This window comes from Protopterus annectens, chromosome 8.part1 (genome assembly GCF_019279795.1).
Source record: "Protopterus annectens isolate FY-2018-M chromosome 8.part1, PAN1.0, whole genome shotgun sequence".
Classification (NCBI taxonomy): Eukaryota; Metazoa; Chordata; order Ceratodontiformes; family Protopteridae; genus Protopterus; species Protopterus annectens.
In genome coordinates, this window is record NC_056742.1 from 225,710,768 (window position 1) to 225,735,617 (window position 24,850).

A 24,850-nucleotide genomic window follows, 5' to 3' on the forward strand; every position below is an offset into this window, starting at 1 on the left:
TTGATTAACGGTATCTGTAGCTCCAAGTACTTATGGACATTGATACAATAAAAGGGACTTTTTAACTATTTACTATTAAGCTTCTGACATGCATCTGCTGGTTGAGGATATGGACTAAACGTCCAGGTTTTACTTAAGCTTCTAAATCTGAAGTATTATGTATTGTATTTTGAATTCTGACAATACCAAAAGTTCTGTGGTCAGAGAAGCAAATAAAAAGAGTCAAACTCTCTTAAAAATGTGTTTTTATTACACAAATCTTGTGCTCAGAAAAAAGAAAATAATGAATCACAGATATCTGAACCCAAACAGAATAAGCATGTATACAAAAATGAGGGTTAGCTTTTGGACAAAGTTGCATATGTCCTACAGTGGAAAAAATGAACAATTCAACACCATTCAAAGAAAGTGCATTTAAATAGCCTTAAAAAGAACCATGAAACTAATTCATATCAGCCAGACTAGAAACATTTCAAAAACAATCACTATCCCATGCAATTAATTCACATCAACCACTTGAAGCATTTAAATAGCAGGCATTGCCGCTTGTTGAATGTTGTTAATTTATTAAACACAGCATTTGCAATTCTTAATCAAGTTTGGCTGTTTTTCTATTTCTAAGAAAACATATCATTAACCTAAATGACACATGTATTGATAATTTCTCAAACATCCTATTTTTACCTTTTTATTCTCTGTTAGATTTGTTATGCTAGCATGCTAAAATAATAACAGGGATCAAAACATATTCTGAAAGTGGCTTGACGCCTTTGAGTATCAGCAATCACTGCTACATACCTGGAGGCATCCAGGCATGCATTTGGTAAATAAATGATATGCCGCACCATCTTTCACAATTCACAAATGTGTGATCTGCTGAGTGCTCAATACATTGTATACTGTGTGTGTGCCATCTAATGATGACAGTCATAATGCAGACTGTATTCAAATATTTAAAGAATGATAAAGTCTGATGATTTGTAGATATAAATTCTGTGCTCAGCAGAATGTTGCTGAGCAACATAGCTAATATCTAATCAGAGAAGAATGCAGGTCAATATGTGTAAATGTACTTATTTACTGAAGAGCGGAACAGTAGTATTTCAAGCATAGTAACTCTGAATGACTACTGAACACACACTGTGCTCACAGCAGGGATGAAATGAACTCCTGCTACTGGGAACTTCCCTACTAATAAATTTGTCACTTAAATTATTTTTAAATAACATTTATTCCACAGTCCTGGCTAACATGGGTGAAAGAGTCATATCACTGTGAAGACTGTGAGGGAGGCAATCTCTTCTTGTGATACACTCTACCTATGATACAAAAATAGTCTGCAGCATCCTGAATATATACAACTATGTCGACTGTACATACCACCTATGGGCACGGGTCAGTGTAAGTTACAAAATGGACATGTCCCATTGACTGCCAGGACCACCAGAAATAATGTTTATTTTTCACTTGTCATTCTGTACATAGACTTACCCACTTTACTAAAGATTGATCGAATAATGTCTTTCATCCAAAAGTATATTCTAATGAAGGTCACTGCCTCTTCAGTTAATTCACAGATAAATATACTTTACTGAGACCTGTTTTAATACATCATGCATGTCTAGAAAATACATTTTAAATGAAAATATGAACTTCTAATATTTCTATATAATACAAAACATGCTTCAGTTTATTCTTAAATATAATTAGGTGTAGCATATTTTGGCAACAGGTGGCCATTGTCTGAGATTGTTACACATTTAATGTATGAGTATACAGCCTGGCAGTACCATAATTCAGTTTTATGGAGTATATTAATGCCCAAACTATGGGCAAACATGGACAGATACAATGCCTGTAGGGTTGCCACCATTTGTTGTTGTGGAAATTGGAACAAGGCTACTCCCAGCACTTCCCATAACAACACCCATCTCCTTCCATCTCTCTCTCTCTCTCTCTCCCACTTTCTGTCCATTTTGTGAAGTCATCCTCATGTCAGATGAGTGGGAACGTCCTCTTTTTTTTGTTTGATATATGTTTTTTTTTTTTTTTGCCAATTTACTTTGCCTTTTCTGTAAAAGTGCATAGTAAATCCACATATTTAACAAACTGTGATTGTCTGTTTCTTTTTTTAAACAGAGTAACAGAGTTTGTACAATGTTATCTGGACTACCAGAAAATTGGTATGAATTTCTGGATAGCTCAGAAAAAAAAGGGAGAGCTGGTAGTGCTAAATACCTATATTTCACTGCATTCATTGGTTTTGAATACTCTCACCTGTCTCTTATCTCATTTGGAAAAATTGGATCACCTTCAATTTTTTTTTTGCATATCCACTCCCTCTCTTGGATAAATGTAAGTGTTATAAACAAGACACTCCCTTACAAATGACACATTCCTGTTCTATCTGTACTCCTCCCTTAGTTTTGTCATTAGTAACATCAATTTACCTATTTCAGCTAAAACTCAGACAAATTGTTTTATGTGTAGGAGCAATAATCGATTTAGTCTGATTATTCAAAATTATGTTAGGGTAATGCTAACCAGGAACTGACCTAATTATAATAATACAGCTGATTCTCAGTAAATAAAGTTAGAACTGACACTTTCTGGGGGTATTAACATAGTTTTGTTCACCAAGAATTAATTTACCACCCTTGTTCTTCTGGATGGCTGGACGTTTTTTTTTATCTAACTTCCTGTGGTTGTATCCTGAGCCTTTTGACATAATCAGCTTATTACCTCACATTTCAAAAAAAATGTCTGTGTTGCCAGAAACAAAAGGGTGATTAAGATGTGCATGTGGCAAACTGCTCTGCACAAACTTAGAGTTGTAACATTCATTAGACGCTTTGCTTTAAACTGGATTTCATTAAGCCACACACAATAAACACAGCCAACAGATAATTGTATTGTTTTCTAAACAATTTACCAGTGTAATCATTCAAATTATATGCGCACCCTTTAGCAGCATTTTATTTTTCCAAATGTGCTACTTTGTTGTTGAGATGTTCAGAGAATATCAGAATTATAACATAAACAGTACATGAACAACATTTAATACCTCTCAAGCTGCACTCGACAAAGGTCAAGTATCAGCTTACATGTACAGCCAGTTATGGAAGCTTTCAGATGAAATCTTTCACTGGCCTGTGTCACATGTTTTTGTAATTATTAGTGTCAGCAAGATCAGCTAATACTAGACACTTGACATCATCACTAAGCCGATCCTAGAAAAAAACACATGAAGGTATCAATAGGTTTAAAAAGTAGGTCAAATAAGAACTAAAATAATTTCTCTCGGAAGAGCCTTTCTTCTGTTAATATTTAAACTGTTGTGAATGCAACAATATTAGAAAGTCAACAGTCAGGCATGAGTTGATAAATTAAGACTCTTTTGTACTGCTTGCCCCAAACTTGATGAACTAAATGTCTGAATTTTGGCACATGGACGGGTAGCAAACTTTGCAAAAATAATGCTGCATTCCTATTGATTTTGACATAAAAGTGCTGGATTATGATATCTAAAACTGATCAGAATGATTAAGGCTAGTGATATTAAGCTGAACTATGTTTTGTTTACTCCTGTTGTGGCTAGGCATAAGTGCTTCATGTAGTGACCTTATATGGGCATTGCTGGAATCCATGCATCACATATATGTTTTTACTGGTCTTCATAAATACTTACGTCTGTACATTTGAACATAAATAGCATTTCTAGTGAGTGCTGTTTGAGATCTGGATATTTAATATTAAGGCTGATGTTTTATCCATCACTGAAACATGGCTGAACAATGAGGTCTATATGTTTAATTGTATATGTAAAGGACTATTAGACAATCAGTGAAACTAGACTTTGCAAAAGAACTGTTGGGATGCACAACCTTTATTAGAAATGATATTCAAGTTATGCTTAGAAAAATACCTTAGTGATGAATGATGATATGCTATTAAGTGGTCATAACATATTATCATCAAGAATGGCGTACATTTTCTACCTTCCTCATTCAGGATCCTGGAGGAGCTGTTTAGTGATACCAGTAAAGGCCTAAAATGGGTCATGCATCCAGTTCACCTACCCAGTTAATAAATTTATGTCTGAATGAATGAATAAGAGCTCTCGTGGTGCTTTGGGTTTTTGGTTGTTTCCTTCATTGTTTCTATATATTTAAATATAATTCAGTGTAACTAAAAACTGAAGTTGGTAAATCAGAGTGAGACTAATGGTAATATAAAATGTTGTGAACACCATTAGCACTGTAGAGATGGTAAAAATGGTGAGTGACTATTGAAGAAGACATAGAAAGTGAGACAATCACATGGATGAAGTCTGAACTGGAACTCAAAGAAGTGGAAAAATCAACACGGAGGATCTGTATAGAAAATGCTGAGACTGCACTGAATGATATAATGCATGATTTAAGTAATTTTCTAGGGCTGTTAGCTCAATATGCCAAGCAATTGTAATCTTGTGAAGTTAGTAATTGTACTTAGTAAGGAAACAATATGATGCCTTGTTGACATTGAAACAAAAAGCTGGTAAAGTTCAAGAAACATGTGAAATGCTTCACTTCAATTATATTTATTAAAGCACAATAAACTTCATCAGAATATAAGGCAAGAGAGAGAAATATGAAATTTATCAGGGTTTTAGAAGGCAAAATCAAAAAGATTCTGTTCCAGACAGGTTTGTCTCAGAAATTACTAAGCAAAGAAGAGACATACAAGTCGGCTTTATTATAGCAAAGCTGATTATTTTGGTTCAAGTTCACTCCCTGATATGAAAAGATGCATGCATTGTGGCAGTTATGGCATTCAGAAAAGCACAGCAGAATGGGATTTGAATCTCTTTTTATAGATATACTTCAACGGCAAAATAACATCAATTTTAAGCATTTCGAAGGCAATGTAATATAGCCTAACTATACTGTATCTCATGTAACCTGATAAAACCCAATTCAAACCTATTACTTTATGTGTAAGTACTCAATAACATTCTGCTTTATAAAACTGTATAAGAACTGTATAAGAACTGTTTAAAGTTTTGCAAGTATGAAAAGCTTACAATCTGCCACGTATAAAGTGTACAATGTATGTTTACCTGCACTGTTTATTGCCTCTGAGCCCAGGTTACAGCTGAAAAGACTCTTTGAACTAGTGCACTTACATGGTCACTAATTAGTCAATAAATAACTAAACAAATAAACAGAAATATTTCACAGAAATGTGTCTGGAATGTAAAGCAGAAATTAAATATTAAATTAAGTAAGCATTTCAAAGGTATTTCTTCTAACATGCAACTCTTCCTTTACTGTAATTTACTTATGAACAGAATGTAGGAAATGCCTCTAGTATTCAATAATATAGAATGAGACAGAATGTAAAACAATGCTTAAGACTCCTGACACTTTATGCTCAGTAGAAATGAAAGATTAATGGGGTGAACACACTAATCAGGAAGGGAAAGCCATAGTACTTGTTTTCCTTGGCTATTGTGCGATGGTAAGAAATGTTAATTCCTTGCTTTTTTAGTGCTAACTAGAGTATTTCTGTACTTGTTTTTGTGAAGTATTGCTATGTTTTGTTTTTTTTTTTCATTTTAACTATATTTAGATATTAGCCAGGGATATGTCAAAGTTTTAAACAATATGAATTACCATATGCAAGACGACTGATGTAATTTCTTTGTGAGACTGACTCGGTGCCATATCTGATAACAGAGCCACTGTTTAAAATGTCTTTATTTTTGTAGAAAAGTGCCACTGTTTAAAATGTCTTTATTTTTGTAGAACCTAACTCGGCACGTAAAAATCAACTACCAATCATTAGCGGACTGGAGTTCCGCTGTGGCGACCCCTAACCGGGAAAAGCCGAAAGACACAACAACAACATACTCTACGACCATTGCTTTAAAGTCTTCATTTCAATGGCACCCATTATTAGCATAACAAGAAGTTGTTTTACACGATGTGATGTTTAAAAAATTTTGAATGTGTTGCTAAATGAAATTGCTATTAATGTTACTTGAGTATAGATCATAGGAAAATATGATCATTGGAGTTATAAGAAAGCTCACCTTGGATGGGCATTGACAATGCAAATTGTTGTTGTAAGAGTGCATGGAGCTGGCATCCTGAAGAACTTGCACAAAAAACTAGGCTTTTGCTAGGACTTCTTTATGGCATCAGCGTATGATATATTTGTGTGTTCTGTTTGACACTGTGATAGTAGTTGAGGTGAGGACATGACTATGCATTGCTCACTCTGTATTATTAATCTTGAGAGGGATTCCTCCATATTAGCTAGATATTTGCATCTCTCACTGGCAGAGTTTTTTGTATTAAGTAGGAGTTTACCATCAGTGAGCATAAGGCAGTTACTATACTCCCTCAGGATATCAAGTGTTAGGAGGCTGGAAGATGCACACAGGTGGATCATATCTTATATAGAAGGGCCAGTCTGAAGGAGATTGGAGACTGTAAAGTGGTGGCAGGGGAAAGTGTAGTTAGGCAGCATAGGATGGTAGTTTGTAGGATGACATTGGTGATCAAGAAGGGGAGGATGAGTGTGAGGGCAGCACCAAGGATCAAATGGTGGAAACTGAAAAAGGGTAATTGTGAAGTGATTTTCAGGGAAGAGTTAAGACAGGCACTGGGTGGCAGTGAATAGCTGGGTAACTACAGCAGAGCTAGTAAGAGAGGTGGCTAGAAAGGTGCTTGGTGTGACATCTGGAAAGAGGAAGGAGGACAAGGAGACTTGGTGGTGGAATAAAGAAGTACAGGAGACTATACAGAGAAAGAAAATGAAAAGATATTCCCGAAAGAAAATGAAAAGATATTCCCGAAAGAAAATGAAAAGATATTCCCTTTTGCTGTGGTGAACTGTCCAATAAATAATCCACAAACCAAACGACAGCTAGTTCACCCAGGCTAACACTGTGCTGAAAAGCATATAAATTGTCTGTGCAATCCAGTAATAAAAGTTCTGTTAAAATCCAGAATTTAATGAAAAGAATAAAATAAAACAAAATAAAAACAAAAATAATAAAAATTAAGTCCCTTGTCCAACGATAAGCGTTTTCGAATAGTTCTTATTCAGATCATATAATCAAATGGGACATTCATCTGTATATATAAGCCAGTCAAAATTATTCACCCAATGAGAATATCAACACCAAGGTTCCAGCCAATCCATGCTTGGATTTCTCCATCTAATATGCATAAACCGGGTTAACAATCCCATTTTCTAAATGGATGCCTCACACAGCTTGTTAATGTTCAGTACTAATGAGATATGCAAAGTTGGTGATGTTAGTAACCAATAGCACTTCCAAAAGAAGTAACAGATGAAGCAGCTAGCTTTCATGCATACTTAGAAACATGCCTCACACTAATGTATTGGAGTCAGAATATGCTAAATAGGTGAACTAAACAGCCAATAGTGGCTTCCAAAAAGCAGCAAATGATAAATCTGCTAGCCTTCATGTATTCTTATTGAAAAACTTGTCAAATAATCCCAAAAGCAGTTCTTTACATATTTCTAATATTCAATAGAAGAAAAATGGCACGAACAATACATGGATGATCTAAATAGCCAATGGTGGCTTCCAAGGAGCAGCAAAAAACAAATCTGCTGACTTTCATAAATTCCTATTTTGAAACTTCTTTTCCTTGATCTAATTAACCCAAGAGAAGTTTTTCACATATCTCTGATGTCCACTGATGGGGATGACAAAAAAATAATATATATAGTAGTATGCATCGCTATCAATACAAAATTGGCGATGTCATTACTAAAATTTCATTTCTCAAGACAGGAATATAACAGGACAATTACTAAGTGACAATAAATGTCAGGGCTCCATGTCTTGCATGGCCACATTTGTACCTCGATAAATTCACATGGTGACTGCCTATAAGTTTTTCCTGAAAAGAGTATAGGTATGTTATTTCACTCTAGCAATGTATGCAAATTTCAGACTTCATTTCATCCATCCAAAGTCAGTATATATAAGTTTCTGACTTCATCCCATCCAGTCAAGATCAATAGGGAACTTTTACTAGAATTCCACCATCTCTGTTCAGATGTTTATCATATTGTCCAGTTTTGTTTCGATGAAGCCAGAGCAAGAAAGATATGGGCATATTAAACTACAAATAGCATATGTTGACAGCATCAAATCTTCTAATCTTGACACTAACATAATCAAACTTAGTCAAACTTCCATTAGGATATAAATGCTCTTATAAAGCAAAATAATAGTATGTTATTTCACTATAGCAATGTATGCAAATTTCAGACTTCATTCCATCCATCAAAGATCAATATGTATACATTTCTGACTTCATTCCATCCATTCAAGATCAGTAAGAAATTTTACTAAGATTCCACCATGTCTCTTCAAATATTTATCATTCATCACTTATGATCTCATTAGCTCATTGTCGATCTGTGTCTCTTCAGGACAGGTTTCAACAGTATAAAACTATTCAACCCCGGATGTTGATCAGCTCTAATGTTTATTATCCATTTGGTTTCCCTAAGTTCAGTTATGTTCTCAATATCCCCTTTTTTTGGGCCAATATGCATGGTTTCTATAGCTTTATATGAAAACAAGTGATCTTTATGCTGACTGACATGATTAGCTAGGGCATTGTGAACATCTTGGTTCACAATGTCTCGTTGATGCCGCTGTATGTGTTTCTTAAGCATTTGGTTAGTTTTGCCTACATAAAATGACTGGCATGATCTACATGTAGCCAGATAAACAACATTGCTCGTGGTACAGGTTGCTTTGACATCAAATGTATAAAGTCTTTTCGTTCTTGGATGCTCAAACTTGTTGATACTATCTATCAGAGTACAAATATTGCAATTGCCACACATGAAAGTCCTGTGCCAATAGATATTCGAACCTAGTTCTAGTTCAATGGGAGTTGGAATTTGTTTTACATACTGACAATCCATGGTTTGATAACATTCTGTACTATGGACGTTTTGTAGATGACTTGTTCATCTTATGGAAAGAAAGTACAGAGCAATTTCAACTCTTCCATAATTATTTGAATACAACCACCTCGTTCTTGACTTTTAGCTCTAACCATTCTAAACACACAATAAGTTTCTTGGATGTTAATGTTATGCTTAATGAAATAGGAGAACTAGAAATCAAACTACACAGGAAAAGTAGCTGGCGTAACCATTATCTGCTGAAAAGCAGTATGCATCCTAGACATATTTCCAGAAACATCATGAGAAATGAAACTAATAGGATTTATAAACGTTGTAACCGAGAGGACACACGTAATAGAGAGGTGAGTCTTTTACAGGAAAATTTGAAAGAAAGAGGCTATAAGGGGAAAGACTTGAGGTTACCAATGTAGGAAAAGGAAGATAGGAAGAAGGATAAAGATACACTGACCAGATTTGCTTTAACTTATAGCACGGATAACTATCAAATTCAGCAAATAATTCAACATTTTTGGCCCATTTTAATGCAAGATTCCCAGTTGAAAGACATAGTGGGAGAAAGACCACATTTCTGCTACAAAAACAAGAGGAATCTGTAAAGATTATTGTGCACAAATACACAGAAGACAAAGCGGATTCAAGGACAGAAGAAGAGAGGATGGAGCGGGTGGAGAAGAGTGTCACGAGTGATTTGTGACAGACGAGTACCAGTAAGAGTGAAAGGGAAGGTCTACAAGAGGGTAGTGAGACCAGCTATGTTATATGGGTTGGAGACAGTGGCATTGACAATAAGGCAGGAGTCAGAGCTTGACGTGGCAGAGTTGAAAATGTTAAGATTTGCAATGGGTGTGATGAGGATGGACAGGATTAGCAATAAGTATATTAGAGGGTCAGCCCAGGTTCGAAGGTTTGGAGACAAAGCCAGAGATGCAAGATTATGTTGGTTTGGACATGTGCTGAGGAGGGATGCAGAGTATATTGGGAAAAAGATGCTAAGGATGAAGCTGCCAGGTAACAGGAAAATAGGGAGGCCTAAGATAAGGTTTATGGATGTGGTGAGAGAGGACATGCAGATGGTTGGTGTGACAGAGCAAGATGCAGAGGACAGGAAGAAATGGAAACAGTTGATCTGCTGTGGCGACCCCTAACGGGAGCAGCTGAAAGAAAAAGAAGAAGAAGAAGAAGAAGGAGGCTGGAAACAAGTATGCTAGAAGTACAAATTGCCCCCTGTTTTAAGATTTAGCTGCCTAAATGGAAACACCAAAATAGCACTGGAGCAAATACTACCAGAAAAGAACAGTACACAGTCTGCTAATGCTCCTAGTGAGACTAGTGGCAAATCAAAGCAGCTAAGTGAAGAAAATCATAAACTAAAGCTGCTTTGGGCACAATTAAACTAATTACCAACCATGGAAGCAAATGATGGATTGACAGTCCTGACTGAAAGAAGAAAGTTAAAATGTGCTTAATACTCACAATTCACTTACAACTACAGTAGAGCTAGAAAGAGTGTGGTTTCATGCATGGCTGCATAGTAAATAACACTTAAGTAAAAGAAACAAAAGAGCAAACAAGGAAACAAGTCTGGGAGAGCCAGTGCTGCTCAGACACTCAGAAAATGGTTGCAGTTCATCTCCTTTCACAAGAATAACTACGACCATTTCCAGGATGGTACTCAATACTGGGCTAGACAAGCCATTATTTATGAAAAATGATGTTTCAGTTTAAATGCTACAAAAACAGAATTGCTAAACTATGTCAAGTGCAGTTACAATTTATTTTACTTCCACAGTCTAGAAAACACACTGGGAAATTGTCAAATCAGGTGGAAAATGTCTTAATCCTTTGCAGAGACATGCAGTTCATAGCAGTCCAGCCAAACAGACAGCAATAAATAACAATAAAGTAAAACAACAAAAATAGAAGAACCAATCAGAAAAGAACTCTTGGGGAGATAGTGATGTTTGTGCACTCAGAAAATGGTAGCAATTAACCTTCCATCATACGAATAATTATTTTGAGTCTCGTAGATGTCCCCTAACACCTTGCTTTCAGTTTAAAATTTCTAAACAAACTCAAGTGCAATAAATTGTTACTTCCCTGGTGTAGAAATGACAAAGAAAAATCATTAAATCAAGTAGAAAATATGTTAATCAAGTGCATAGACACAGCTGAGAAACGTCCAGCCAAAAGGGCAGTAATAAATAGCAATTAAACAAAACAAAAGAACCCACATAGAGTGATTATTCATAATGACATGTATGATTATATGGCACCAGGATACAAACCACTTGTTCACCAGGGTGAACTTTGCCATTTACCCTCGGGTAGTGCGATCTCAGAATTGGTAACTAGTGGGGGGGGGCAAATCCCCCCACTTGAGTGGGTTTCATTTTTGTACATTTTCTTATTTTTCCCTGGTGGACAAGTGGTTTGTTTCCCGGCAAAAGCCATTGGGTGCTCCGTGGTTTCAGAAATGTCAGCTTTCGTTGAACTTGTCTTGGCCAAATGGAATTTGGGTAAGTGGTCTTTCAGGTAATGAATGTAGACCCATGCAAGCATACTGCAACACCATCAAGTGTCAAATCTGAATGTGCAAGGGTGCACACTGGGGATAACTCACAAATAATATGATGACCTTGTACATAGGATGAAGCTGAAGCATGTTCACACACATTGTGGGTGAAGAGGATCTGCACTTTATTGCACTGTTTTAATACTTTAATGCAAGAAATGGTTTCATGATAAAATGCGTGTAACTGAAGTTTGTATAGGAAAAAGGCAGAGTATCATGGCATAAAAATGGATAGGTAAGTGAGTACCATATTCGGATGGTGGATAACATATTGTTAATATGGGACATTGACACAAATCCATCCATGCACATTGTGTGACATGTTTAACTCACAGGCTTACATGTATTGTCATGGACCTATGAGAGGACATGCAGGAGACTGAGGCATTCCTACAGGTCATTTGCACATATGGCATCTTTATTCTGGGGAGCAAGGCTTTTTCATAGCAGGGTGTTGTAGGCAGTGGTAAAGGACATCAGAGTTTTGGGTGGCCATATTAGGATTTTACATCGAGTTTGGCAAATGATAACTCATATGATATTGTATACCATGAACAAGGAAAAGGATATGTCATTCTCAGGAGCTAGCTCACCAGTGCAAGTGTCTCACAGAGATCCTAGAGTTCCTGGTATCCCTTATGGTTACAGGGAGCAGGCAGTCATATTAGGTATTGTGCTGGATGTGGGAGCTGGAATGGTTGCAACTAAATAAGTATCTTCAGGAATGCATCTGGATAGTATTAGCTGTTACACTGCCATTCTGTACAGAGCACTGCATGTTTCGCAGGACAAGCTTCAGCATATCTGTCTGAGGAACATCTAGTTCACAACTGCAACACCCTGCACTAAAAAGTATTGCAGTGTAAATACAGTAATCACAGATTTTAACATTTTGTCTAGTGGGAAGATAGCTATTTATTTCAGTGCTGCCAGGGATATCTTGTTGTTATGCTTTTACAGGTTTAGGTAGTGGAGGGTACAGCACAACAAGAAAAAAAATGTTTTAGTTTAGCGGGTTATATTTTGCTGATGATGATTGCAATATGCGCATGGCATTGTTTGCTGACACAATAGCATTGTCAGCATCAATAACATTACAGAGTTTAAACATATCCTCACCTAAGAGAAGCCAGTACATGGATATAATGAACTCTAGCATCACCAGTGTTTAGAAAAAGTGTCAGCCTCACATAGCTGACCTAAGCTACTACAGCAAATATGGCATTTGTGAGCCCCTCTACTTCTGATACGTGTGCACATCCCCATAGTGGGGGCATGGTTGAGTGTGGTGACACCATGACTCCATGTCTGTCTCTGACCTGGGTGCAACACCTGGAATTAATTACTGGATGTGTAGGTCAGTGATACAAGCATAAGCAGCTGCCACCTACACAACTATGGATATGGAGAGTATGATTTGTGGACTGCAGAATGATGTGTGACACAGCAGCACAGACGGACTGTGATGGATGGACTAAATGATGACATCCATCACTGCAGAGTTGTATGGCCTGCATGGGTAGGGTGCAAATGGTCACTGATGCCTAACATTGCATCCACTGGTGCATCCAAGAGTCAGATGGTAATCTTTCTTTGGTCTGCCTCTGCAAGTCCTGCTGTCTGTGTCCATGGAAAAATCTGTATACAAAGTGACTAATCACAAGATGTGCATACCTAGATGACACAGACTATTCTTGAAACAACATCATTGTTGATTCTAACTAGAGAGGTCAGAACAGCTGTCTGTCATCAGTCTCACATACACAGCCATTGATGTTTCTCAGGATCTACTCCTGGTTTAGATCAACAGGCTGTATGCTTTCCCTCCTGTAGTTCTACACCATCAAAATACCTGTGTGCATGTTAGCAGATGGGCTGCTAGGCCTACTAATGGTCATCATCTGAGTCAGAGTCCAGTGCATTGGCATGCTTCTGTAACTCTTTGTAATTCATGTTACAGATCGTATCAAGTTCCATTAGCATACACCATGACAATACACATTGTGAATGATCATGAGACAGCACATTTCTCCTGCAAATTGAAAATGTGATCCCCGACTCCCTACGATCTGCTATGAGATTGTCTGCCTACCACATCCACCTGGTCCATATGACAGCATTATCCTCACCTGTTGCTGTGCTCCAGTCAAGAAAATGGTGAAATTACTGTGCCTTGTTCATTCCTAATCTCTGCAGGTAAGGTAATGCATGATGCACAGCATGGCTTCCCCATACACTGATTTCATAGCCTTGATTTGATAATATATGTATCATTTTACTTTGTGTTGTTTGCGCCATAGCCAGCAGTTGTTGACTGCTCTCCACCTCTTTGAGATATATTATATCTGATTCTGCATGTATGCACTCCAACTGCTACATGATCCTCTTCTGATCACCTGCCATGATAATTGTCTGTTGATCGAATAGGTTAAGTGGATCTTGCTAGAATTTTTCCATGCTAATAAAGCTGTTTCCAGAAAACCAAGTTATGTGATATGACAAGACAGTAGAAATATCTGTCTGCAGGTCCTTGTGTAATTACTACTGAACTCCGTTGGATGCATCTTTGCATCCAAGCCATAATTTAAGATAACAAAAAACTCATTCCAACATGTTCTGTTGTTTCTGGGTGGGTAGCATTATCTTTTATTTCTGCCTTATTTGGGGTTATTGATGGCAGCCATCATTCATAGTTCTAATGTGTATTTAGTATCCAACACAGTATGCAATAGCTGATAGTGTTAAGTATGTTCTGCTACTACATTGAATGGTAACTGTGTGGACCAGGTGCTGTACCCACCTACATGTGCATCATCCATATTGCTCTATAAAAGGTCAACTGCACAAAATATTGAGACAGTTTGGACATGTGCCAGATATAAGAATCAGAAAAACTGCCCCAGAGTCACACACATATATGAAACAATGGGGTTGCAAACCACTTGGCAGTTGAGGCAGTGAAAGCTTATCAAGTTGCTGTATTTTGTATCTTGTGGACAGGTGGGGGCATGTGTGTGCTATCAGTGGCTCACAGGGTCTTTGGCAAAAAAGACAGTGTTTTGAAATGTCCACATAATGATGGCTCTCTCTTTCTCCTGCAGCTCTTGGGAGCCATAGATAAATTTTATCTCTACATGGCAGAATATTGAAGACTTGGTATAGCATATGTGAGTCTGACACCTGAAAAATTAATAGCATGTCCCGTATGGGTTGATAAAAGTTCATGCTCCTCAGATGGTTAATAAAGTAAATGTATAAAAACTACTACCACTATAAAAGCCTCACTTACTGTGGCCAAAGTAAAAATTCCAGCAACAAACAAACAGGAAGACACAGAGACAGCTGATATATCCAGTTCAAAACTTTTACTGCAGTGCAACAAAACACAAGCGCTTGCACGAAACAGGCATCATCAGGTGTATTACAAAAGCACTAACAAACACACACCTATTTATACATCAAATGTCACATGATACAAATTCAAATTTAAAACCACAAATTTAAAGACACAACACATATAAAAGACATATAAATTTAATTTAAAAACATACATAAATAATGCATACTAAAACTATACTTCAATACTAATAACTACCTTCTTAGGGGTCTCTTCTTTAGTTTGGGTACTAATGGAACTGATTCATTAAGCCCATGTCCTACATCAGCCCTAAACCTCACTATCCATGAGGATTCCAAATCCTCAGTCTTAGCACGTATATCACCCTGCCTCACATTCTCATAAACCCTAGCAATTACTAAAAATTTTAAACCATGACTAGAGTCAGTACTCAAAACATGCTTCACCAATGCACTAACCACATTACCTTTATTCATATGGTAGATATGTTCTCTTATGCGTTCTCTGAAGGGACGGTCAGTCCTACCTATGTAAAACGTTTTGCATACAACGCAGTGAGCTAAATAAACAATATATGAGGTATCAAGTGTAGCTGCTGTTGTGAAATTATAACATCTACCTTGATCAGGATGTTCAAATTTGCAACTGCTGTCAATATATACACACCAGTTGCAATGACCACATGGTTTAGTTCCAACTAAATGAGAATTCCTACTTGCATCTTTTGGGTAACACAATCTTCTTCTCAGTGACCTACTGTTCTTATATAAAAAACACGGGATTTCAGGTATGTGCCTAGAGATATCATTATCAGTTCTAAGGACACCCCAGTGTTTTTTAATGATATCCTTGTAACAATCTACATCACTAGTATAAGTAACTTTAAACCTCAAACCAGTGTTATACTTACTTTCCCGCCTCCTAACAAACTCACTATTACCTGTAGAAAAATATGGTCTAGCTTCCTGCGTCCTTTTATCAAAAACCTTAACTGCGTTCTTTTGGATAAGATATTCCTCATAACCTCTCTCCTTCAAACTCATCTTCACGTTATCAACTTCACCAATAAAATCACTATCCCTAGCATTTAATCTTGAAGCTCTATAAAACTGGTTAGAAGCCACACTTCTAAAAACATAAGGAGGATGAAGACTGTCCCTATGTAATAAATGATTCACATGACAGTCTTTCCTGTGCAACTTAGTGTAAATAACACCAGTTTCATCCTTAATAACAGAAACATCCAAGAAATCCACCATTAATTCTGAGGAGTGAGATGTAAACTTCAAATAACAGGTACTGCTATTCACATATTCCATAAAGGAAGCAAATATGTCAAGGTCTCCCTTCCACAAAATAAATAGGTTGTCCACAAATCTACGAAAAAATATAAAAGATGTTCATTGAATGGTCCATTAACTATATGGTCATACTCCCAAACGACCATAACAGCATTGGTGTAGCTATTGGCACAAGAAGTGCCCATAGACACGCCATTGCATTGCTTATATATTTGCTCACCAAAAGCAAAGATATTGTGCTCAAGCACAATCTCCAACAGTTTCACCAACAACTGAACCTTGTTAGGGGTGTAATCTGCAAACCGCTGCAAAAATTGAGTCACCTTATTAAGGCCATCTAAATTGGGTATAACAGTAAATAAAGACACCACATCCATAGTAACAAAAACCACATCAACATTCAAACTATTAAAGACATATTCATACAAGTCTCTAAGAAAATGTTCGGTGTCCCTTAATACATGTGTTAATCTATTAATACCCGGTCTCAAATGTTTTTCTATATATATAGAGATAGTCTCAGTGCACCAATTTCTACCAGAAACAATAGGTCTAAGGTCTCACCCACAAAAGGGCCCATAACTATACCAGAAGAATGTACTGCCCCTGAAATCACAGACACTCAGGTTAAAACAGCCCTCTCCAAAGCCAAAAACACAGCATCAGTGGGACTGGACACTGTCCCAGGCTGCGTCCTACAACAGCTCAAAGATGAACTAACCTCTCACTTAAGCACACTGTTTAAACTCAGCCTCTCCACAGGCTATGTGCCTACAGAGTGGCGTACAACAATGGTTATTCCGCTCCACAAAGGTAGAGCCACAACAGTCCCCGGGAAATGTCGCCCTATAAGCCTGACTAGCTTGGTCTGCAAAGCTATCGAGCGCATCATCGTGGATCTCATTAACAGAGACATTGGGAACCTCCAAACACTGGACCCTACCCAGTCGGCTTTGTTAAGGGCAGATAATTCCTCCTAAACCTGGTGGACTTCTTTTAGACAGTTACCAAGGCTATAGACGAGGGAAAGGTGGTCCACACAGCCTACCTAGACCTCGCAAAGGCCTTCGACACCATTCCTCACTCAGGTATTATAGACAAGCTCACCTGCCTGAACATAAACCCCTACGTCATGAGATGGGTTGCCAACTGGCTCACAGACAGAACCAACATGGTAAGAGTTGTGGGAGCTAGGTCTGACTTTAAATCGGTTACAAGTGGCGTTCCTCAGGGCTCCATCCTAGGACCCCTACTGTTCAGCATATACCTCTCAGAGGTACACGCAAGCACAGGAGGACTATGGCCGACCAAGTTCACAGACAACTGCAAACTAGGGGCTATAATTGACACTCTGGCTGACACAGACATCCTCCAAAAGGGTCTCACTGAGACAGATATCTGGTGTCAAAACTATGGCCTCAAGCTAAATCCCAAAAAGTGCATAGTCATCCCCTTTGGAAAAAACAAAGTACCCACAAACTACCACATAGGTGGTATCCCCCTAAATACAGAAGATGTAATAAGGGATCTGGGGACCCAAGTAGATAGTAACCTCTCCTTTGATAATCACATTGCCAAAGTGGTTAGAAAATCCTTCTATGTGGCCCACCTAATCACAAAAGGGTTTGCATCCAGATCTAAAGAGGTCATTGGGCCCCTGTATGCATCACTCATCAGACACATCATAGAGTTCAATGCCCCATTGGGAATGTACCTTAAAAGACACCTGCAACTACTGGAAAGACCACAGAAGTACCTCACCAAGAGGATCACTGGCCTCAAGCAGATGCCCTATGCAGCTCGACTGAAGAAACTCCAGCTGTACTCTTGTTAACCAGGTTGGTGTCAGTTCAGGTTGTGCATATAAATAGTTTTTACTCATGGCTAAATCTTCATGAAAAAATGTTAATATTTTTATCCAGATGTTAGGTACTGCATCTGAGCCTGGGGTTTTCCATTTAGTAGCTTTTCTTAATTCTGTTTCAGTTCTCTGACCATTACTTCATCCCATTTCATACCTTGTAAATTTGATGCCTTATTCTTTCTTTAACTACTTCTCTCCATTCAGCATCTTTGTTATGTTCCACAGGATCTTCATAGATATATCACTAAAATGTGTCTGTTTCTTCTTCTTCTTTTTTTTTCTTTTTTTTTTGTGGTGTTCCTATTCCTTTTGCCTTATTTCCCAATTCTCTTTTCAAAGTTTTTCTGCCTGTGCTGATATCTTTATTTTATTATTTGCAATACTGTATAATAGATCCTGGACTGTTCTGATGCTGAGTGTTGCTTTTATCATGTTGAATTTTCTGAGTATTTTTGTTGATCTGTTTCCTCTATTAAATCAAGCAATTCTTCTGTTAGATAATTTTCTTCTGAACTAAGGGGACATTCTTTGTTTTCAATTTCCTGCAGGCATTCAACAGAAAGTTCCAGAATATCTGCCGTTACCATACATGTCTGGCTGATGTTTTGTACATAATTTCAGATTAACCTGTGTATTATATGCCAGCATGATTAGCTATGAAATTGTAAATAAGTTCTTACATGTTGAGTTATAATTTGTACAGAATGTTTTAAATACTTCAAGAGTATCCTTTTACATTTCTAACTGTGCACGTTTGTGGTTCATAGGTTCATAGGTTGGTACTAGGCTATCAGCACTAGGGTCTATACAAGCCTAGCCATAACAATTCCCTGGCTATTTCTTCCCACACTATTTACTTGTGAAGAAAGATGCTAAAGGCAAATGGTCTCAGATTCAGCTGATCTGCAGATGATGTCATCAGAATGTTGACAGTTGCTATGCGTTACTGTCAGTAGCTGAAAGAAATGAAAATTAGAACTGGAACAGTTGTGACAGTTAGGCTAGTCTATAAAAGAGACTGCTGAAGACAGTTGTAGTCAGTTACAGTTGTCAGTTACAGTCAGTTAACAGTCAGGTGTGAGTTGTTCACTGATGTATTGTGCAGTGGATATCCAAAAGGACTCAGCAAGAGCCGTAAGCCTGCCTTTGCTCTGTTGTAGTAATTTAGTTTAGATCAGGGAAAGTGTTGTTTAGTCAGATGGGAAATTATAGCTAATCAGTTAGTTCAGTTAGAGTTCTTCTAAATGTTGGATTTCTATCCTTCAATATTGATTTCATTTTCCTGGTGATTGAGTTCTGTTTGTTCATTGGAAATTACTGTTTTATATTTTTAATAATTTTGCTCATTATTAAATATTTTTATTAACTTACCTTGTGGCTGATCAATTAGTGTTTTCTTTAGTGCTCTGTGAGTGGTTATACTTGCCTTGATAACTTCCAAGGCCATCCAAAAGCCTGGCTGCTTAGGTAATTTGCTACTATCTATTTTAATATCTAATTTTTATAATTGAAAGGGCATGAAGCAACTCTGACTGGTGGCAGCATTACCATATTATTTTGGGGAAGGAACACAGCTAGAAATCTGTGGCAGGGTTTCCTAGAAGTCTTTGGATGTGTGACATTTAATTTATTTAAGTGGGAGTGTATCAGAGGTCTTAAACTGAGACACATTGCTTGGGAGTATGCAATAAGGAGTTACATTAGGGGTGGACCGAAGTATACAGTCCAGCCCCCAGGCTATAGAGCATGTTCCTGTTGTGCCCTTAGGGGAAATTGTGAAATATTACTACTGTTTTAAGTGACAGTCTCACATTGAAATCAGTAGTGGGGATTGAAGTTCCTTAGTTACTGACCCAGGATAGTAGGGGATGTCACATTATTGTTGGCAGTCTGGAGAGGTATTGCCGGGATGTCACATTATTTGGTGACAGTTCAGTGAGATATTATCTGGATATCACATTAATTGGTGGCAGTGTTGTGAGATTTTTAATTGGACTTCAGTAGCCTTTGGGTTGTTGTCATTAAGGTGTATACCTTCGACAACCACAAAGTAAACATACAGAATCTCAGTTCACCACAGTTTTATTTATTTTTAGTTAGTCGGGGAGAGCAGGCAAAGATGTCAGCAGAAGACTATGGTAAGCTGACAAAAACAAGATGGCCAAGGAATGTGAAGCCAAAGGACTGGTGCACGTCAACCTGACTAAGGAAGCAATGATTTCAGCCTTAGTTGCAGCTTCAGTGCAGACCTGCCATATGGAGCATATCCAGTTTAGTATTGGGGATATGCAGCCTGCCAAGAAAGGACAGTCCACGTTTGCTTCAGAGGACCTGGGAATCTGTTTGGAGTTAAGGAGACTGGAACTGGAGGATGAAGAAAGGGAGAGGCAGCATCAATATAAACTGGAAGCCCAACAACTGAAGGCCAAATGTTTTGAACTGGAATCAGCAGAAAGACTGAGATGTTTAGCAGCTGAGGAAAATGAGAGACAGCACTGGCATGAAGTGGAGATTCTTACCCTTCCAGATAGTCATGGAGGTAATGGGGAAGGGAAAACTGGACCCCAGATCTGTAAAGGTCAGTAAGCTTTTTCCTCAATACAGGGATGAGGATGACTTTAATAGTTTTATTCATATAGTTGAGAGGGTATGTAGACAGCATGATGTTGACCATGAGCTCTGGGTTTGCCTAATGACTCCTATAATTGATGGTAAAGCTGATCAAGCCATGTCAAAACTCTCTGCCCTAGATTGTTTGAATTATGTTAAAGTTAAGAACTGTCTTCTGAAGCTTATAGAAAAAGTTTTGTGAACACAGGTACAAAGAAGATGAAAAAAGTATGTGATTATATTACTGATTTAAGTATTTACCTTTCACAGATGAGTGAGTGGGTGTCAGGTCACCACTTTTCAGGGACTGGTAGACCTTCTGATGAGGGAATAAGCCCTCAGTACTTTGCCTGATGACATGAGAGACTGGTTATCAGATAAAGAGTGTAACCTGCAGAGGTGTTGGGGAGAAAAGGGGATATTTACTTAGCAAGCAGAGCACCAATGCATAAGAAAGGGATACCCAGTGCTGCACATGGACAAAAGGGAACCCATAGAGGGCAGTCCAAATCACTCCAACAGAGTACACCAGTAACAGGGGACACTACTTGTCCAAGTACATGGTTAGGGATTAGATCTTTCAAGTGTAACCAGAGGGGCCACATAGCACTCAAATATCCATCAAGGCAAGGTGAAAAACAGAAGGTTATGGAGCTAGCAAGTATTGATGACAAACTGCCAGTGGTGAGTTGTTCGGAAACAACAGGGGTGCCAACCTATCACCAAAATCTGCATCCTATCTTAGAAGATGGTAAATAGGTCACTGCTAAGAGGGACACAGCTTTTGATATAACAATTGTAAGGCCTTCAGTGGTTAGAGAAGAGCAGTACTTGTTTGGACAGCCTAGTCCAATCAAAGCTTTGGAAGGGACCCCATTACAAATACCTTTAGCTATGGTTCATCCACACTGAGAGGGTGGAAGTGGAAGCAAGGAGATTGTTGTGTTTGAAAATATTCCTGCAGATGTCCTGTTAGGGAATGATTGTGATGATGCAGTGTCTTGTGTGCATGCGATGACATGTAGTAAGGCTGGGAGACAGGCATGTAGGTCCAGTAGCCTGTGGGAGACTCAGACAGATCTTATACCAAGTTAGGACTGGTGTGGTGGCTTTTTCAGAAAAGGAGATATTCTGTAGCAGTAAGTCTGAAAGTGAGCCACAGTTGCTGGGATGTAATGATTCTCCTTTGGACACAGTGGCTGCAAGGATTGAGGTGAGTGATAGTACCCAGATCGACAGTGAGGCACAACTGTCAGAAGTTACTAGGCTTCCTTTGGAAGGGGAGCTTGGGAGAGTCAGAAATGCACAGTTGATTCAGGCTCAACTTACAGACCCTACATTACAAAACTTGAGGGAGATGCCTAAGGGAGCATTAGAAGGTGAAGTAGTACGGCAGTGGATAGCGCCTAGAGCCTACCATCTGCTACTTTTAGCTATAGTCCCTAAAATTCCTGGCGCAAGTGATATTGAGGCAGAGAATGAAGGTTTGCTATATAGATAGTGGACTCCTAAGGGAGGGCCGAAAGGTGAGGAAGTACAACAGTTGGTAGAACTTAAATATTGCATCCTATCAGATCTCTCTTTCTTTTCCATCGCCATATTTATTTTGTATAGCTTTCAAAACTCTCTAGATTTTGTTCTTTATATTTTCATACTTAGTTGATTATTTTTTCAAATAGCCCAAGGTTTGTTATAATATGTGTCATAGGTTTGCAGAAAAGTATAAGGGAATGTAGTTGTACTACTTATATAACTGGACATTATTAAAGGTAGGCTTGATTGTAGTTTACATTTAAATTAGTGCAGCAAAGGAACATTGTGGCTATAGTTCCATATTGAAAGCTGTTCATGGAGGCAATGAAATATTTAATTCATACTCTGTGGTGACTTTTGAATACTTAAAGGAATAATGTAAGGAAGATTTGATGTATATGTATATGGTCTAAATGTTTACAGAAAAGGAGAATATACACCAGATTCACCAATGCCTTTATTAAGAATACATCATTTGTACTCAAGAACATCCCTACCACATTTATTGTGCTTTCTATTCAGTCAAGAAAGATTACAGTAAGTGCACATGTACTCAACATTTTGTTGTAATCTTCATGAATGAATATCCCTCGATATTTAAGGCTGCAAGAAAATCAGTAGAAAAACTAAAATTAGGATAGAGAAGCTGTGGGTTATGCTTGCATTGTTCATTCACTCAGAGAAGTATACGTTTAGTGCATTCTTAGTGAAGGTGTTCATGAGCCCTTCTGTCTGTCTGAACCACAATTTAAGTGAGTTCAGTAAAGGCATGTCTAAGAGTTTTACTCTATACATTTATTAATTATCTAGTGTGAATGTCTCTGAGACTGTAACTCTCAAGTTGAGGGGCACTGATTTCATATAATAGTTTAAATCATGAGTCAGTATCTATCTTGATCAAGAGTTCTTGAAAGATGGGAATATGGACCAGATTAATGAATGAATGTTTACTGGTTGCCAGTCATGTTCAGGCTGCTTCATACTTTCAAGAAAAGGTTACAGAGATTCCTGGCTGATGGACAACTGCCATTAACAGGCTTTACTATAGGAGGAAGAAATTGCCGACAGGTTCTGTATAAGCTTCACTCCACTGTCCTCACCACACATACCCATGACATCCCTACCACCTGTCCCCTGCCTTGTATCTCTAAAGATCAGGGTAAACACCCTCTCTAAGGCCAAAAACACAGCATCTATGGGACCTGATAACATCCCAGGCTGTGTCCTACATGGGCTGCAACAAGACTTAGCAACACCATTAGGTACTATTTTCAATCATAGTCTTAAGCACTTGCTTCCTCCCAGCTGAATGGAAAACAATCATGGGTATTCCCTTGCTCAAAGGTAGTGCTTCGACTGACCTCATTAACTATAGACCTATTAGCCTGACTAGCCTTATCTGCAAGGCCATGGAGTGAATCATCATGGACCTTATCAAGAAATATATAGTTAATCTCCAAACACTTGCCCCTACTCAGTTTGGATTTGTCAAAGGGAAATCATGCATGTTAAACCTAGTGGGCTTCTTTGAGGCAGTCAACAAGGCCCTGGATGAGGAGAAATCTGTGCATGCAGCCTACCTAGACTTAGCCAAGGCTTTTGACACTATCCCCAACTCAGGCTTCATTGAAAAAATCAACCAGCTAGGTATCAACCCTTATATCTTTAGAATGGTGTCTAACTGGCTCACTGATTGAACATATATAGTCAAAATAGGGGACTCCACCTCCAGTAGCAGACCTGTAAATAGTGGTGTTCCACAGGAATCATTCCTGGGACTGCTACTGTTTGGAATCAAAGCAAGCAAAAACTAAAGGTCTGTGGCTGACAAAGTGTGCTGATGACAGCAAACTGGAAGAGGTCATAGAATCTGCAAATGATGTCAACATCCTACAAGAGGGCTTACAAAAACAAATGATTGATGCAAAAGTCGTGGCCTTAAACTCAATGCAGAAAGATGTATCATCATCCCTTTCTCAAGTATCTGTCTCAATGCAAACATAAGAGCAGAAGCCAAAGTAGCTCCAATTGCAGAAAAGATCAAAGAAAACAGATTACGATGGTATGGGCACATGTGTAGAAAAGCAGAAGACAATCTGGTGAGGGAGATTTGGGACAGACAGGAAGAAGGTAAGAGGAAGCGAGGGCATCCAGCAAAGAGGTGGATGGATTATGTGAAAGAAGATCTGCGACAGTCAGGCATGAGTGTTGAAGAAGGCAGGAGAGTGGCACTGAATCGAGAGAGTTGGCGACAGTTAATACGATACCCCGACCCCATGTAAATGGGAAAAAGGGGGATGATGATCATCATCATCATCATCCCTTTCAGGAGGAGCGATATTCCTGCTAACTACCACATCAATAGTGACACCCTAAATGTGCACTCAGTTGTGAGAGACCTGGGAACACAGGTTGACAGCAACCTTACCTTTGATCACCATGTCACCACAGTGGTAAGAAGGGCATTTTATATTGCTCATCTCATAAGTAAGGGCATTGCCTCCAGAAAAAAAAGAAGTTATAACCTCCCGAGTCCTCTTCCCTCATCAGGCCAATAATTGAGTAAAATGCCCCTTTTGGTATGTACCTTTCCAAGCACCTGCAACAATTGGAGAAAAAGCAAAGGTTCCTCGCAAAGA